The sequence below is a fragment of the Tenrec ecaudatus genome, chromosome 13 (assembly GCF_050624435.1).
Source record: "Tenrec ecaudatus isolate mTenEca1 chromosome 13, mTenEca1.hap1, whole genome shotgun sequence".
Classification (NCBI taxonomy): domain Eukaryota; kingdom Metazoa; phylum Chordata; class Mammalia; order Afrosoricida; family Tenrecidae; genus Tenrec; species Tenrec ecaudatus.
The window spans coordinates 83,129,584-83,147,427 of NC_134542.1; positions in this window are offsets into that span (position 1 = coordinate 83,129,584).

Here is a 17,844-nt window from a genome sequence, read left to right on the forward strand (position 1 = left end):
ATGTATATTTAAGCCTCGGTTCCATTTGCCTACTTCCATCTCCTAATTATTTTTAAGTGGAGAAATGTCACTTATAAACAGAATTTAGAGGAATAGGCAAATTTTCCATGTTTATATTAGCACACTTAAAAGCATTTTATTAGCAAGCTGACAATTTAGTAAGAGCTGAGCATTAGAACTGGAATAAAGAGTTGACTGGGGAATTACCCTTAAAATAACACATCTAGATTTAAGAATTATTTTTCACTACACTTTTAATGACGTATTCCTGCATGCTAACTAATTTAAAAGATGACCTATTTTATTTTTAAACAAGTGCAGCATCTAAGGAAAACATCCATATTACAATGGCTTATAATAGTGTTTATCTAGTTCCTTCATAAGTGTGTTAAGCAGATTATAATTATATACATGTACACATATATGTATGCATATGTATAACACCGTACCCGAGTAGATAGCCAATTAAGGGCAACTCAGCACTAAATGCATCATCTCCTGCACTCACTCTATACGATAGGCATTCCTGCAGCAACTCAAGCTGTGCTGCTGTCAGTAGGCTCCTTGAAGTAAGAGATTCTTATTTGAGGCTTCTTTGTAAGGCTCTTCTCGCCAATCTTAGAGCTTGGTCTTTTGCATTATCGTCTTAATGTTGAGCTTGCTCATTAATCTCCATCCTCTTTTAGGTTAGTCTAGGCTGCTCTTGTATCTGTAGTACTCACTAGGTTGCCGTAGGAACAAGAGATCCGAGTAAATATGCTTATGGGGAAGGAATGACTACTAATTAAATGTGAATAGCATTTATAAATTGCCTGCTTCTCACAAAATGCAGAACATAAAATGCTGCGATGTACTTCATTAGTAAAAGGCACCTATATGAATATATATATATGCTAGCAGAGAAAACCAAGTGTTACCGCCACACACAAAAAAGAACTTTATATAGTTTTGTTTCGCTATCTATTATAAATCCTGTAATTTAATGCAGATATCCTTTATTGCATTTACATGGCAGAGGGAGACATTTGGCTGGCCCGGGGAAAGTGCTGAAAACCTTTACTATTTCCTAACCAAAGGACAATTCCTTTTTCATTGTTGTAAGTATAGCTTTCCTATTACATTTTAGACAAAAAGAAGCTGGTTCATAACGTCCACTCGAAATTGAGGTAGGTGTATTTTCCCCTCATGCCCCGTGCAGTGGGCTTGAGTGCATATTGCCTGGAAAATCAGGGCTTTGTTGAGAAACTACAGAGCAGGCGCTCAGTCAGGGTGGCTTGAGTGCTGCTTTGTTTAATGCCGGAAAGCACCTCCCACTGCTCACAGGACGGTAAGCCCCCGACTCCAGATGACCTAATCAGAGTGTCCCCTATGATTCTGCAATTCAGCAGTACAGCCATCTTCTCTAACATTTTGTCTTTTCATTTGGGGAGCTGAGACTTTAGGATGGACTCATTTCCAAACAATTGATGAAGAATTGGTCCACAGCACTCTGGCATAGGATGATTATTGCCAGCCCTATCTACATTTCCAGGACGGGCAAGCCATTAAGTTCAATGGGCCGTGAGCGTAGTTATGTTAACTTCTAGGTTAACTGGAGAACTATTGCTGTTTGATTTTTGTTTTGCACAGAGCTCTCTCATCCAAAAGACTACCCAGATCACAAGTTGGCAAAGATATAAGAATAGAGAGAAAATAAATTTCAGATGTTCCTATGTTTGAACATGTGCTTTTATTGCCTTGCATTAACCAACTTTTAAATTGATCTCAGATATATATGTGTGTGTACATAAAATGCATACAAATGAAAATTCATATATATGTGAAAATTTACATATTTATAGTATATGAAGTATGCATATATATTAATATATATGAAAGTATATAGAAAGATGGAATGAGATTTTTTTCATGAACATTTTGAAGCCCCCTTATAGGTATGCATGTTTACATACGAGTATATGAGGGAGCTTCGAAAAATGTTGTTGGAAAACTTCCATTATCGTTCAAACCCACTTTTAACACAAACTTTCTGAATATATAAGCATTTGCTTTTCTTGGTTACACACACGCGCGCACACACATATACATTTAACAAAAGAAAAAGGAAATGCCCGGGCTCTGATTTCCTCTTTGTCCCTGTCAGAGCCGGAAGCAGCGTGTTCAGTGAAAAGTCAGATGAAACGGCCAGCGTGTGCTCTTCATTGGACTGCGTGGAAATCCTACAGCCAGTGTTACCTGAGCATGAACAGCTGAACCAAGGGAAAGCAGCAGCTTGGCCTCTTGTTCTACAGGTGCGATTAGATTCCCTTTCTTGTTCTTTTATTTTCATTGAGGCATTTGTTGTTAAGTTTATACAAGATTCAGGGTAGAAACAGATGTGTTGTTTATTTTCTGGACTATTCTTATTTTTTGAAATAGGTAAGCTCCAACTTGTAGCAGCTCATCGAGAGGAACAAAGTGTGTAGGAAGATGGACAACATTAAATGGAAACTCTGTATGTTATTTCTAATGAAAACTATTCCTATACAGCATATTTCCTGATGTCAATTGTGTCTGATGAATACAATTTTGTTAAGTTACAGGTATGTGGGAATCCTTCAATAATTAGATTCTAAATTTAATTGAATAGTAAAATTTAAAAATTTTCAACCTGTAAATAACACTTGAAGCAGCCTTCAGAACTCCATTTCCCCTGCATATTCTATAGAAATGTATGTAAAATGCATTATTAGGGGTTTGATGACTTGACAGGACGGTTTGACAGGTGAACAAGCTGACTCAGCAAACCAAAATTCTTTCTTTCTTTTTGTCTCTTCTTTAACTTAAAAGAAAGTGGACTGCATAAATAAATGTACCAATCCGGTTCTCACCATTAAGTCTAATTCCTCTATGTCAATAAATATAATTTTATTCTTGTCCTAATAGTATTAATCTTTGCAACTCTATGTGTGATTGAATAGTAATAATTTTCATTGTGCTCTTGCCAAGTGCCAGGAACTATGCAAACACATGTGCATTATCTTTTTAAATTCATATAAAAACACGTGAGAAAGTACAATCCCACCTCCATTTTTGTATGGAGAAGGTGAAGTACAGGTAGATTTACTAGTTTGTTCAAAAGAGAAATACGGTAGAGGTAGGATGCAAACTTCAAACAACCAAGTTTCACAACTTTGGTGCTTAAAGCTTTTTTCCTAGTTCTAATTTTCATCCTAACACTTTCCTTTCATGGGACTTCATTATAATAACCTTTTTTAAAAAAATAGGGTATGTGATTTATTGTCTCTATGCCAAAACTATCCCTGCCATTGAGTTAACTCATAGGCACAGTCTGGGTATACATAATATGCATACATTTCTGTCTCTTTCTCTCTGCTTTTAATGGCTATCAGTACAGCTCTTAGGAAAATGCGGTCCCTGTGCAACATATCATGTAATCAATGGATTCCAGTTTATGACCAAGTTTCCATTGGCATGTCTACAGAAAACTGATGTTTTGTATTTAATGCATAAACAGCGGTTTGCCACTCGCCTAGAATTCTTAACTTCTTTTAATAATGATAGAGGTAGCTAATTAGATAGTATTTCAAGAGATAAAAATATTCATGTAAAGATTGTGTTTATCCCAAATGAATAAATTTTATATTTAAAATAAAATAAAACATTGATTCTTAAACCTATCTGAGGATTAACTTATTGATTTGGATTATAAACAAACATCAACACTTCCATAATTTTATCACATTTGAGGTTCCATTTCTTACCCAGAAAATCAAGTTAATCTCTTGGAAATGCCTTATGCAGGATCCCTTCACATTTACAGAAGTCGAAGCTTAGGATACTTTTGGAGTTGTAGTGACTCTTATCTCTAAGCACCACAAAGTAGCATAAGTAGTTTGTGCTGTTGCTTGTCTTCATTTCCTGATTATCCCAGCCTCTCATCAGAAGAGTAATATTTCACGATTGGACTGTAGCCAAGTAAACTCTCGCTAATCCAACACATTGAACAAGGGAAATAATTTTAGAATATCAAATATTCTAATATAGTTTTGAGTTTTTAACTACTGTTGATAACCTGTTATTTTTACATTTATTTAAAAACACACAGTAAATATTTAAGTCAGCAAAGTGAGACACAATTATTGAATATATTTTAGCCATAAAGGTGCAAGTGAACAGAGGTCCTGATGAGGAACCGACTTCACTGCCTTCCAGTCATATGACATTGAATAAGTCAAATCCCCTCTGAGTGTTAATTTCCTCCCCATTTTAAAGGCATATATCAAACCTATTGTGATTCTCACACAATGTACTTATAAGAAGCATGTAGATACATGAGAAGCAAGTGATACAGATATTTTTGGAAGATTCTGAAACCACCCTTAGCTAACATTAAAAATCACTAGCTGATTTTTTAGAATTACTTTCCCTGACTCTGATAGTGCCTTGTCTGATTCTCAGAGTATCTTCCTTTTAATGAAGGAGTTTTTTTTTCAGAGGGCATTTTTATTTTATGGAGGTATCATCACATAATTGAATTTTGCATAGCTTTATATTTTCACCTATGGATCTGTATAGTTTCAGTAAACCACTTAAAAACAGTTAAGGGAAATTAGTAAATCGCTATCTAGAACAGGCTGCACATGCACCTAGAGCAACCAATTGAAGAAAGAGAGTCAGGAGCAGAAAATGGGAATAGGACCTGTGACCAATTATCTTCATGAGCTTCTGCCTCCTTTGCCGGGAGAACAGCAGAACCGAATGGCACCCAGTTGAAGATTTTGATGAGAGATTGCATAGGAGATTCCTCATCAAAAGAAGGGAAACACAGAATACCATTTCAAATTCTCATGAATTCCAGGTTTTCTGGAGCCATGTAGGGTGAATTAATCCCTGAAATCATTTCCATGAGATAACCTTTATAGCTTAAACCAAATCTATAACCTAAAGTCATCTGAAAACCAAATAGTTTAATTTACCTAGTAAAAAATGTCTGCCTGGAGCATTGTATTCTTTTAAGATCTCTCTATGTGGGATCTAGCTGACAATAGTTAACTGAAAGATTAGATAGGAGCCCGGGGATTTTAAATGTAGCAGGAGAAACAACTCAGAAAAGAGAGGGGAAGGGGATTAAATGACTCAAAGAATATAATCAATATCACTAAAATATACATGTATTAACTGTTGAATTAGAATATGTCTTGCTGTTTATATTCTTAACAAAATAAGTTAAATTTTGAGAAAAAATTGTTGCAAGTTGGTATTTACTTGGCTACATGATAATTACTTTGTGATAATAATTAATATAAAACATTTGCTCAATTCTGACTCTGTCGTAGACATCATGCTATGCAATGAACTTACATTGTTTAGTCCTCTCGACAAGCCTATGGCTAGGGTTCCTTTTACGGATCTCAGATTGGAACTCATGCCTGGCTTCTTTTTTTTTTTTAACCACAATTCTTATTGGCTCATTCTCAGAGAAAGGAGACTTAAAAAAAACACACACAACAAAAACAAACCAAGAACTACTCTTGTCTTAACAGAGGGAATTTTTTGGATACTATAATCGAAACCAAAGCCATTACTATAGAATCAGTTCAGGCTATTAGTGACCTCAGGTAGCGTGCTCAATGCTGCAAATCTCTATGGAAGAAAATAGCCACATCATTTCCTCACTGAGTCGCCATCAGCTTCAAACCACTGACATTTTTCATTGACAGTCAAGTGCATTGAGCCACCAGGGCTCCTATTTGCACTGCACTCAAACCAAATACATCGTATTTCCAAACAATGTGGAACTTATTTACAAAAACTGTGCACATACAATGTATTTATTCATATTCAAATATCATTCTTTTTGCCTCATCAATAAGCAGCTACATATTCAACGATTTCAATAATGTATCTCTATAACACTTACTTTAACAACAGCACTTCACAACACATAAGATTTTTAAGTTTCACTGACATATAATTCACATATACATTTCAATGATTTAACCATATTTCAATTGTACAATCATCCCAACAATCAATTATAGAATATTTTCTTCTGTCTTTATTCATTAGCTCCCCATTTCCCCCATCACCTTCCCTGCCATAGCTCTAAGAACCCTTTAATCTAGCTATTGTCTCTATAGATTTACCTATCCTGAATATCACATATAGAAAAACATACAAAATCAAACAGAAAAAAAACAAAAACAAAATAGGACATAGAAAAACCTCAGTTAAAAAGATAACAGAAAATAATAGAAACAAGAACAAATTAAAAGCTAGAATAATGCGTTATTAAATTTTCACTTAACTACCCCTATATTAGTCTGCTTTCCAATGTACTCATTTTGATAGCAAGGACATTCTCATCAATGGTTTATTATCAGAGGGGATTTACTAGAGGCCTACACGAAGTGGGGACTCTACAAATGGATTTGGGACTTTCACTGTCATCAGTAACCTTCTGCACACCTGCTGCTCACAATTTGAACACTAAATCCATTACCTCATCCAGTCTTGGATTTTATCATTTACAATCTTGCATCACACTGGTTGGTATGATTCTCCTATGTGGACTTCGATGTCACTTCAGTTAGATGGCTGTTTGTTTTTTTACTCATTTTATTAGGGGCTTATACAACTCTTAGCACAATCCATAAATACATCAATTGTGTAAAGCACATTTGTACATTCATTTCCCTCATCATTCTCAAAACATTTGCTCTCCATTTAAGCCCCTGGCATTAGGTTCTCATTTTTCCCCTCTCTCCCTGCTCGTCCCCCCCTCATGGACCCTTGATAATTTATAAATCATTATTTTGTCATATCTTGCCCTCTCCAATGTCTCCCTTCACCCACTTTTTTGCTGTCTGTTCCCCAGGGAGGAGTCACATGTAGGTCCTTGTAATCGGTTCTCCCTTTCCAACCCACCCTCCTTCTAAGTTCCCAGTTTCGCCACTCACACCACTGGTCCTGAAGGGATCGTCTGCCCTGGATTCCCTGTGTTTCTGGTTCCTATATGTACCAGTGTACATCCTCTGACCTACTCAGACTTGCAAGGTGGGGGTGAGGAGGAGGAAGCATTTAGGAACTAGAGGAAAGTTGTATTTTTCATCTTTGCTACGTCGCACCCTGTCTGGCTCATCTCCTCCCCTAGACCCCTCTGCAAGGGGATCTCCAGTTGCCAACACATGGGCTTTGGGTCTCCACTCTGCACTCCCCGCTCATTCATTATGGTAAGATTTTTTTGTTCTGATGATGCCTGATCCCTGATCCCTTTGACACCTCATGATCGCATAGGCTGGTGTGCTTGTTCCATGTGGGCTTTGTTGCTTCTCAGCTAGATGGGCGCTTGTTTACCTTCAAGCTTTTAAAACCCCATACGCTGTAACTTTTGATAGCCGGGCAGCATCAGCTTTCTGTTCACCACATTTGTTTATGCACCCATTTTTCTTCAGCGTTCATATCATGGAGGTGAGCACACAATGATATGATTTTTTGTTCTTTGATGAGATGGCTGTTTTTATGAACCCAGAGACTATTCATTCTGATGGCAGGGTATCATCTGCTTCCTTCACCACAGTTTGCATTGGCACCCATAATGTCAGTGATCACCTCATGAGGGCAGATATCTTGTAGGGTCATGTCATAAAAATTAATTATTCTTAGATTAGGGATATCATTAAGTGAAAGCACAAAATCAATTCTACATGAGATATTTTTCACTTAAAAAAAAGTGTAACAGTAGAATTCAAAAGAATGATGATGGCAACAAATGTGCCAATGTGCTTGACACAACAGATGGATGGATAGATTGTGTTAAGGGTTGTACGAGCCCCCGATAAAATGATTAAAAATAAATATTAAAAACATCTAAGTTCTCTTGCATAAGAAAAATCTAACTAAAAGGATAATTTGCATCAAATGAGTAATTTCTATATATAACCCTTGAGTTTTAAGATGCTTTCTTTAATGTTGAATCACCAGTTATAGTCAAGTACCTTTAAATTCAATCAGCAGCATATTACAGAGAGCCTAATGTGTCCTGACTACACAGAACTGAACAAAGCATTCGCACAATCCCAATGGGCTCACTGCACCATGAGAGGCAACCAGCAACAGGAAGCACCGTGGACGTGATGCATGTAGTGATAGTGGCACAGAAGTCGAAAGGAAGTTCCTTCCCAGCTGGTGGACTCGGAGAGATGTGGTCTGGTATACAGGGAAAGTAAGCAGAGGTGTTCCAGGTGAGCACACAAATGAACGAAAGTACACACTTGTGAGAGTGCTTGGCTCCCGGGGAAGAAAAAGCTCCAGCATTCACAGTGGTGTCTAGTTTGCACCACTTTTGTTGCTAAGGATTTTAGACTTTACCCTGTAAGCAATGACTCATCATAAAATGTTTCTAATCAGATAAAAAGCCTGATTTTTGTGTTTGTTTCAGAATGATAATAATATGAAGAATTGACATAAGATAGTAGATTAAAAGAACCGTTATGCATCCATATTTATTTATAATACCAAAATATTTTTCAAATAAGAGTTTTTCCCTCTTTCCTAGCATCGAGGTCTAAATGTAGACTTGAGAATCTCTTTCTCTCTCTTTTTCTTTTGCCGTTTCTCTCTCTCTCGCTCCACCCCCCACCTTTCTACTTAAATCTTACTTCTACAACTACCCCTTTTCCCTTAAAATATGCAAATATGGAAATGCACCTGCCACCAGAAGATATTTGACTTAGTCATTTTCTTCCAGCTTCCCTGAAACCAACCACAATTGATGTCTGTTGGCTTCTTTTCCAGCATGCAACACCTCCCTCTTCCATCACTCCAACTATGTTTATAATAAGTTTTTATAAAGAAGAAGACCCGTAATGTGAAAAAAAATTACTTCCTGAAGTACAATATTCATAAGAAAGATGAGCTTTCTTCTCCTGTGACTGCTAGGTCTTGGAAACCCACAGGAGCAGGTTTCCACTGTCCTGTAGGTCGCTATGAGTCAACATTGACTCCGTGGCTGTGAGTTTGGTTTAGTTTGAGTTAAAGTACACTGAGAAAGTGCCTAAATCTGAATACTTCTGGCATCCAATGCATGTAACAAGAATGGAGCCCACACCAGGGAACACTAACTGTAGCCTTGGACTCCATCTCACGTTGACCTCATGCACATCAAGGAGGAACTATGTCTTAAGGGCTTTCAGTGGCTGAATTCTTTAATCAGGCCTTTTCCCAAGGTACTTCCAATTGCCTTCAAACTTTTTTAGAACTGGTAAGCTAATTATTAGCATCACCCAGGGACTCCACTGGTAAATTAACTCCAAATGTCAAACCTATGACCATAGAGGAAATGCCGATGTACAGTAGCTCTATACAACTGACAACTATACACACGTCTTTCGCCCACTGAGCGGTGGGATGGGACTGCTGACCTTTCAGAGGTCCTAAACCACTGCGTCGCAGGGGCTCTTTCCTAGAGAGGCAGAAGGAAGAAAAGAAATGAGAGGAACGGAAGCAAGGCCTGGCCAAAATGGCCTGAGCCAATAGATGGATACTCACCTACAGCCAGACCATCTCTGCACTTCTACAATAGCTAAGACAATTTTAAAAGTTAGTGTTAAGCTACACAAAATCCAGGTTTCTAAAGTGGCATAACTGTTATATAACACCTTGGTCTATAATATGTCCCAATTCTTTCTAGGTATTTCCTTAAAACTATTTATGGTGCTTCTTTGCAGTTCCAGAATAGAATATTTTATATATTTAATAATGTTCCTAATGCATAGGAGATTATATTAATTTGCATACTCCTCTACAATTACTTACAACCTTAAAGATAGATATAAATAATAACATTTAAATTTGACATCAACTTTACTTAACTTCATCCAAATAAAATTTATGCTTTTAAATGAAGAACAAGAACTTGGTTGTATGTTGATACACATGTACAAAAGCTATGTTTTATGGGTTTGATTTATTCGCTCTGCAATTTTTAATTTAAGACAAAGTATACACATGTTTGATGAAAACACAATTGATTTTTAGCAATCTTAGATTTCTGTATGTAGGTTCCTGATAATTTCAGAAAATCATTTTCAAGGTAGTATTTGGGAAGAGTTAAGGTGTGAAGGCAATCTTTTTGGGAAAGAAACAATATTTTGCAGTTTTTTTTTTCTCTTTGGTGGTGGGGTGGTTCCACTTGTGTTTTTCTTTACCAAATAAGGAATGACAAGTGAGGTTTCTTTAGAGAGAGACATTTAATTAATTAATTACAGTGTAATTATAGTAAATAAAACCCTCACTTCAAATGATTTGGGTTTTATTTATTCATGTTGAATTCCAGGATACCTTTTAGCCTCAGCTCTAGAGGCTTGCTACTCAAAGACAAGTCTCTCTGTGGTCTTAAATATGCACAAATATGTCAGGGATCTTGTTAAAATGCAAATTTGGATTTAGCTCACCAGATACAAACCCTGGTGGTCTGTATTCTTAACAAGTTCTTAGGTGAGGCCAGTGCTACTGACCACCCACCATTGTATGAGCAGCAAATGTATGTCAATCCAATAAAAAATCAAGGAAACACCCTTTAACCTTTATGGGGTCTTCCTATATTCCTAATATGATTTTTATTAGAAGCTGACCTAGAATTTTACTATGACCTCTGAGTGTTACTGTTTTGTTAGGTGCCAAGTCAGTTCTGAGCCACAGCAGGATGAAGTCTGGTCCTTCACGGTCCTCACCATTGTTCCTGTGCTTATGCTCGTTGTTGCAGCTATTGAGTCCATCTGGGTGGTTGAGGGCCTTTCCCCTTTTCACTTCCCCGCTACTGTACCAGACATGATGTATTTCCCCAGAGACTGGTCTCTCCTGACAACATGTACAAAAGTGTGAAAGATGAAGTCTCGCCATCTTTACCGACAAAGAGCACTCTGGGGGTCCTTTTTCCAAGATAGATCATTTTATCTTTTAAGCGCTCCATGCTCCGTTCAATATTCTTCTCCAGTACAATTCAAATGCATCAATTCTCTTCACTTTTCTTTATTCAATGTCCAAATTTCACATGCTTATGAGGCAATGGAAAATATCATGGGTCGGGTCAGGTGCATCTTAGTCTGATATCCCATTTCAAAATTGCCTTATATCCTCTGGGCCTTCCCTTTCCTGGGTCCCTTCCTTATTTCCCTCCAACATTGATTGTCCTGAGTATACTAATAAATACCCATTTCATCAACAAGTTTTTATTTGCTTCATATACTGACATTTCTGTGTAATGATTGATGCCCTCACTAATAAATATATTATCTTTTTCTACATTCTGTTTTAAAATATCTTAGATGTATAAGATAATATACTTATAAGAGAATGAAATTCAAATATGGGCCTATTTTAAGTTGTGTTTGGCTCATCCAGCTCTTACCATTTTGGGCTTCATTTTATATTCTCTTTAAGGTAAAACAAAGCAATATATTTTCGTGTGAGGATCTGGAAGAAAGTGTTCTTTTACATCAAATGTAAAATAGACACCCTTTAGTACTTGTGATAAAATATACATCCAGATAGGTCTGTACAGATTCTGCAGAGAAGCTTAAATTGCATTGACAGTCAGAAATACTGAGTTGTTAACAGCCTGGTGGTTTTGAAAGGCATTGCATCTTCCTCGTTAGAAGATATTGTGGGTCACTATGAAAGAAACGACAGTTGATTTTTCATTATGTATGCAAAAAGTGCCTCTGTGAGAGTGCCACTGTGATAGCTAGGTTTATTGTGCCAAGTAGGTCTCCCTAGGAACATGTGGGTGGAGTTTAATCAGGTCACAGCTTGATTGGAAGGTGACCAAGATAAATAGTTTCCCTGAGTGGCATCCTGTCTCTCTCCTCCCTGGTGATTGGACCAGCATGCTGTTGTTTGAACAATTTATTTGTCTCAACTATGTGCTTCCCCACCTGTGGGCCAAGCCAACCCATGGATCATGTTGCTAGAGCTTGAGATCCTTCAAGACCTACTTCTTGCACTGCTAGTATGTACACTCTTGAGTTTGGTGTGTACATTGCTTGAGTTCAAGATCTTGCCTGGGTTTGCTTCTCTAAGCTCCCTCTACTGATGGCTGCAGCCCCACGCTCCTGTCTGCTGCCTTCAGGGAGCCTCTGCCTGCCTTGCCCAGAGGAAGACTCAGCTTTCTGCTTCCTTGACCTTGGACCAACAGTCCATGTGGGTTTAAGGACTTTCAGCATAGTAACTGTTCCACAAAAGTGAGCGAACTGAGCCCTCAGTACTGCTGTGTGAACTCATTAGCCATTATGTTCCTTCTCACCATATAAACGTATCAATCTATCTATCTCCCCCCAACTGTACATTATTTCAGTATAAAATTAATACACGTGTACAATTACAATCTGAAATCTGTATTTCAGTTTGTGGTACTGTTGTGGTGGGCATATTGGTGGAAGCTATGCCATGAGTATTTGGCATAAATAGCAGCAGGGTCACCCATGGTGGATGGGTTACAGTGGAGCTTCTAGACAAGGAAAAAAATAAGATGAAAATTCTGTTAACATCCTTTCAAAAGTTACCCAATGAAAATATTATGGGTTCCAATAGACTATCTTTCTCCTCACTTGCTTTGGACATGTCATCAGAATCGATTGCTCGTTGGAGAAGGACATCATGCTTGGTGAAGTAACGAGCCAGCCTGGACAAGGGAAACCCTCCATGAGAATGCCTGGTACAGTAGTTACGATGACGTGCTTGAACACGCTGAAAGTCCTGAAGACGAGATAGAAATGGGTGAGGTTTCGTTCTGTTGTGTGTAACCAGAGTTGACTTGATGGGAACTCTCTCTTTCCTACAATTAAAATCACGAAAGCAGTGACAATGACCTAGGTTTCACCCTGGACTCGCTAACAGTGCACTGATCCACCTTTCATTTGAATGTAGATGTTGTAATTAGGTTTTCACTATTTACTTATGTGTTTATGTAATTCACTGGTCAACAGCTTAAAAATGTATCTTCAAAATAGTTCTCTCAGGAAGGTGACCATGTCAGGAAAAATGACACTAATATGTCCAATTAATTGTTAGCTCAAATGACACTATTTGTTAAGATTTTGTAATATAAAAATAGCAAATAAACTAGAAGAGGATTTGTTTTTCCTGTGAGAAAGGGTAAGCACATTTTGCTTACTCTCTTCTGAGGCCATTACTGAAAACACAGGATCCGTGTGGGTAATTGCAATATCACGAATACTTAAATTTCTCTCATGCTGAGAAAGCCATGATAAAATTACAGCTAACACATTGATTTTGTTCCGTGATCTTTTAACTGGAAAACTTAAACCATCCTGCCTTAGAATGATGGGATACTTTCTACTCTGCCTGATAAAAAACAAAATCAGAAAAATACTTGTGACATGATCATTTGCAATTTGCATAAAAACAGCCACCAAGATTTTAAAGCTTGCAACTATCATATTAATAATCCAGGAATCAACAGCCTTTGTTGCTTGTATGAACTCAATGGTGTCTTCCTCTTTTGCATTTTTCTAGATTTCCTAAGTGTAAGTAAAACCTAAAAAATTTTAAAAAGGCAGTATAGTAATTCCAGTGAAAGTCATTTTCCCTTAGTTTAGAAGACTGTATGCACCCAAGTTAGCAGGATTATGGAGATTAGAGCCTTGTAAATTTGCATACAATGCCCATCCTTTCTATTGTACAGGATCTAAATTGCATATTGCCAAATTGTATGCCCTTTAATGTGTGAGAGAATGTAACTAGAAGTTTATATTGAGCATTTTGGAATATAACATCTTATTATTTAATTGTCTGTACCACCTCACATTTCAGACCTTATTACATACTATTTAAAATGTATCTCATCATGTGCCTCATGACTGCAACGACCTTAAAGACTATGATGGATCCAAAGAAAGGGGAACTTAACGAGCCTGGTGAGAACTACTTCCTATTTATCCTATCATCTAGCATGGGTCGTAGCTCATCTCTTTTCTAGCTATGTGGTTCTTTTGGGAAAGATGATAATTCAATTATTGATGATTGCAAGGAATGGAACTGGGCTAACCAGTTAGAACAAGAGAAGACCTAGCAGGAGACCCTGTAGGAGCAGGTGTTAACTCTTTAATTGCCATTTATACTTGCGATCGCAACATTCTCCACAAGGAGACCAGAGCAGGGAGGGAAGAGGGATGTTCTGGTGAGCTTGGTCCGAAAGGATCTATTCGCCACTCAATACAGAAGGAAAGAAATATTGCAATAATTTGCGTGGACAGACGTATGTGGCTAGTGGCAGTTAACTAGTGGCTGCATATTCTTATCAACAGCATATTCTTCAGGTAAACAGCTAATGCATAGTTTTAGTCTTTAACTCGCTTTCAACAGAAGGCCTATATTTCCAAGAACACCTTATCACTATCCACATTTGGTAGTCCCAGCATAAATTCAGTGGGCCCTCTTCATCTATAAATTAAATAATTCCCTGTCCTTTCCTTTTTCTTTCAGGACCTTGTTACCCATTCTGGCTCTCAGTCTGCCTTTGACTTGATGTTCTCCTCCATCCTCAACGTGCTGCCTGATCACTGTAATCACTGGAAAACAACACATTTCTAATTACTTCCAAATTCTATTTGGAATTTACATTTCTAGTTACTTCTATTTCATTAGAATACTATTGGTGCATTAATAGGAAAAACTCCAGACTCTCTGCCCGCGAGTGAATGTCAATTCACAGTGACCCTATAGGACAGGATAGGACAGCCCCTGTGAGTTTCCAAGATGTAACCCTCTATGGGGGTAAAAAACCCCTGAGCAGCTAGTGGTTTCAAACTACAGACCTTGCAGATTACAGTCCAATGCATAAGGACTTTACAGCCGAGTGAAAAAGACTCGCAGTCTGCTATTCATGAACTTAAGACCTCATCTTAGAGCTACCCAAATTCATCAATATTCAGTTTCTATGTCCTGAATCATGTGCTTTCTTCATAAAGACAAAATCCAGAACTCTCTGGATTATACATTAAAGTAAACTTATATAATTCCTCTTTTCTTCCTTTTTAAAAATTTCCTTTTATTTAAATGTTGTCACTTTTGTGGAGATTATCTATAGCAAAACATCTACCAATCATACAGTGACGCGCTTCTCATTGTACAGCCATGCTCACCCTTCTTGTCTGAGTTGTTCTTCCCCCGTTAGCACAAATTCACTGCCCCCTATGGTTTCTATCCAAATATTGAGTTGCTACTGTCAGTCTGGTTCCCTATAAATCATTCTAAAGTAGCATATACTCAAGGCAGACATTTCTTACTAGTTAAGATAAACTCCTGTACAGATTTGTAAAATAGCTTCATTGGAATGTACTTCACATATCATACAATGTAGTCATTCGATCATATTAAGGAGAGTTGTGCATTCATCACCACAGTCAATTCGAGAACATTTCCCTCTTATCCTCACTGTTGCTAGCTCCCCATTCCTTCCCTTAATCCCCTTGCCATTCCCCTAGGCAGTTCCTATCTCTATAGATTCACCTATTCTGGATTTTGTATCCTGAAAATAATAAAACACACAACCAGGAAGCAAACAAACAAGCAAAACCAGAAACAATGAATGGAGAAAACATCCTTAGCAAAGAAATCAGGAAAGATTAAAAATTGAGGCTTTTTCAGATGACCTTTGGGAAGTACATTTGGTAGAAGTCTTAATGGCTATCTCCTGAAAATAGACAGGGTTTCATCCAACCTTCATTGCTCTGGGATGCCTGGAATTTGTGAGAATTTGATACTCTGTCCTACACTTCTTCCTATTTTGAACAGGTTTCTCCTATGGAATCTTTGACTAAAACCTTCAGGTGGGCACCATCCAGTTCTGGTCTCGCTGTGACGGAGTCCATTATTCATGAAGGCAACTGGACACACAGTCCACATCCTCCTCCAGGAGCTGACTCTCCTCTGTTGCTTCAGGTGAAAAGAAGAGCAATTGTTTTTGCCACTGGCAAGTTTTTTGAAAACCCATGCTCAATACATCATACTAGGAGGTAGAATAGACACAATAAGCATATTATTAGGCAGCTTAAATGGGAATTCCTATGAATCTATGATCCTTATCTTCCAGATAAGAAACCAATTCCCATGAGATTTTTGGTTATACATAATCAGCTGCATCTGCTACTTTTTCTGTTTTTCATTTTTTGGGGGGAGGCAGTGGTGGGTGATTATCAGTGTTCTAAATATATCCATTGTACAACTTTTGAGAATTGAATGTTATATGAGCATGTAAATTATTGATAACTACAATCAACTGTGCAACCCTGCACTTTGTCGGTGTGATATTTCCTTCAAAGTTAATCCCCCCTCCCTATACTTGAGAAATATCCATATTTGGGACCATTACAAAGGAAAGTGTGTCAACAGGATCATTACTATCCCACACAAATAAAATTTTGCTAAAATAATTTTCAAATTGTTGCAGTAGAAGAACCCCAACAGAAACTGCCAGAAACTAAAGCCAGATTGAGAAAAGAACAAGAAAAAAGGGCTGATGTCAGCTGGGTCTTGGCTGAACGCACAGAAGACCAAACAGATGTTCACCGGCTGTTTATTGGCTGATGCAAAGACAGTCGATGGTATGCATAGTAACCAGTTATGATTAGCATTAGGGAAAATAAAGATCCTAGAACGCTGAATTGTGCTCATGTGGAACATGTACATAATCCAAGAGGCAGTCTTTTGAACGAAGGTATACGGCATGGTTTAAAATCAGGAATGGCAAAATTATTCAATATGTACACTGGGGAAAAATATCTAAGAAATGGCAGTCTATGAAGAAGTACATGACATCAGACTGGAAGAAGTTTCATTGACAATCAATGATATGCTAATGGCGCAAACTGCATTGCTGAAAGTGAAGATGACTTTAAACACGACTAATTGGAGACCAAAGTCTTCGATACGGATTATACCTTAATGTGAAGAAAACAAAAGGTCTCACACTTAACCATCGTGATTAATGGAACAAGCATGATTGAAGGAAGAGTGACGTTGTCGAGGATCTTACTTTACTTGGATCCACAATCTACACCTACGGAAGTAACAACGTATTTCATGGGGCAAATCTGCTGCAAACATCCTCCATAAAATGTTAAAAAGCTGTCTCTTTGAGGCCTAAAGTGAATTTGGCCCAAGCCTTGGCATTTTCAGTCTCCCCATATGCATGCGAAAGCTGAACAGTGAATAAGGAAGATGGGGAAGATTGATGAATGAGGATCACCGTGGTGGCGAAAACTACTGACTGTACCATGGACTGCTGGAGAACAAACAAAGCTGTCTTCAAAGAAGTATAGCCAGAATGTTAATGACAAGAATTTGTCTCAAGTACTTTGGACAAATTCCCAGAAGGGACCAGTATCTGAGGGAGGGCATGATGTTTCTGGAAGCAGAGGGTCAGAGAAAAGAAGATTCTCGATGAGATGGATTGACACAGTGGTTGCAGCCATGGGCTTGAGCATCGCAACAACAGTGCTGGTGTCCACAGGAGCGGGGCCATTTTGCATTCCCACCAGCAATTAATAAGGGTTCCAATTTCCTGTATCCTCACCAACATTTGTTATTATCCTTGATGGTTTGGGGGTTGCTGTTTTATTTCATCTTAGCTCTCCTACTGAGAAAGAAATTATCTTTGTGGGTTTTTAAAAATAATTTTATTGGGGGCTCTTACAGTTCTTATAACATGCCATATATCAATTGTATCAAGCATATTTGTATATATGTTGACACCCTCATTTCCAAAACATTTTCTAATTGAGCCCTTGGTGTTAGTTCTTCTTTTTCCCCCTCCCGCCT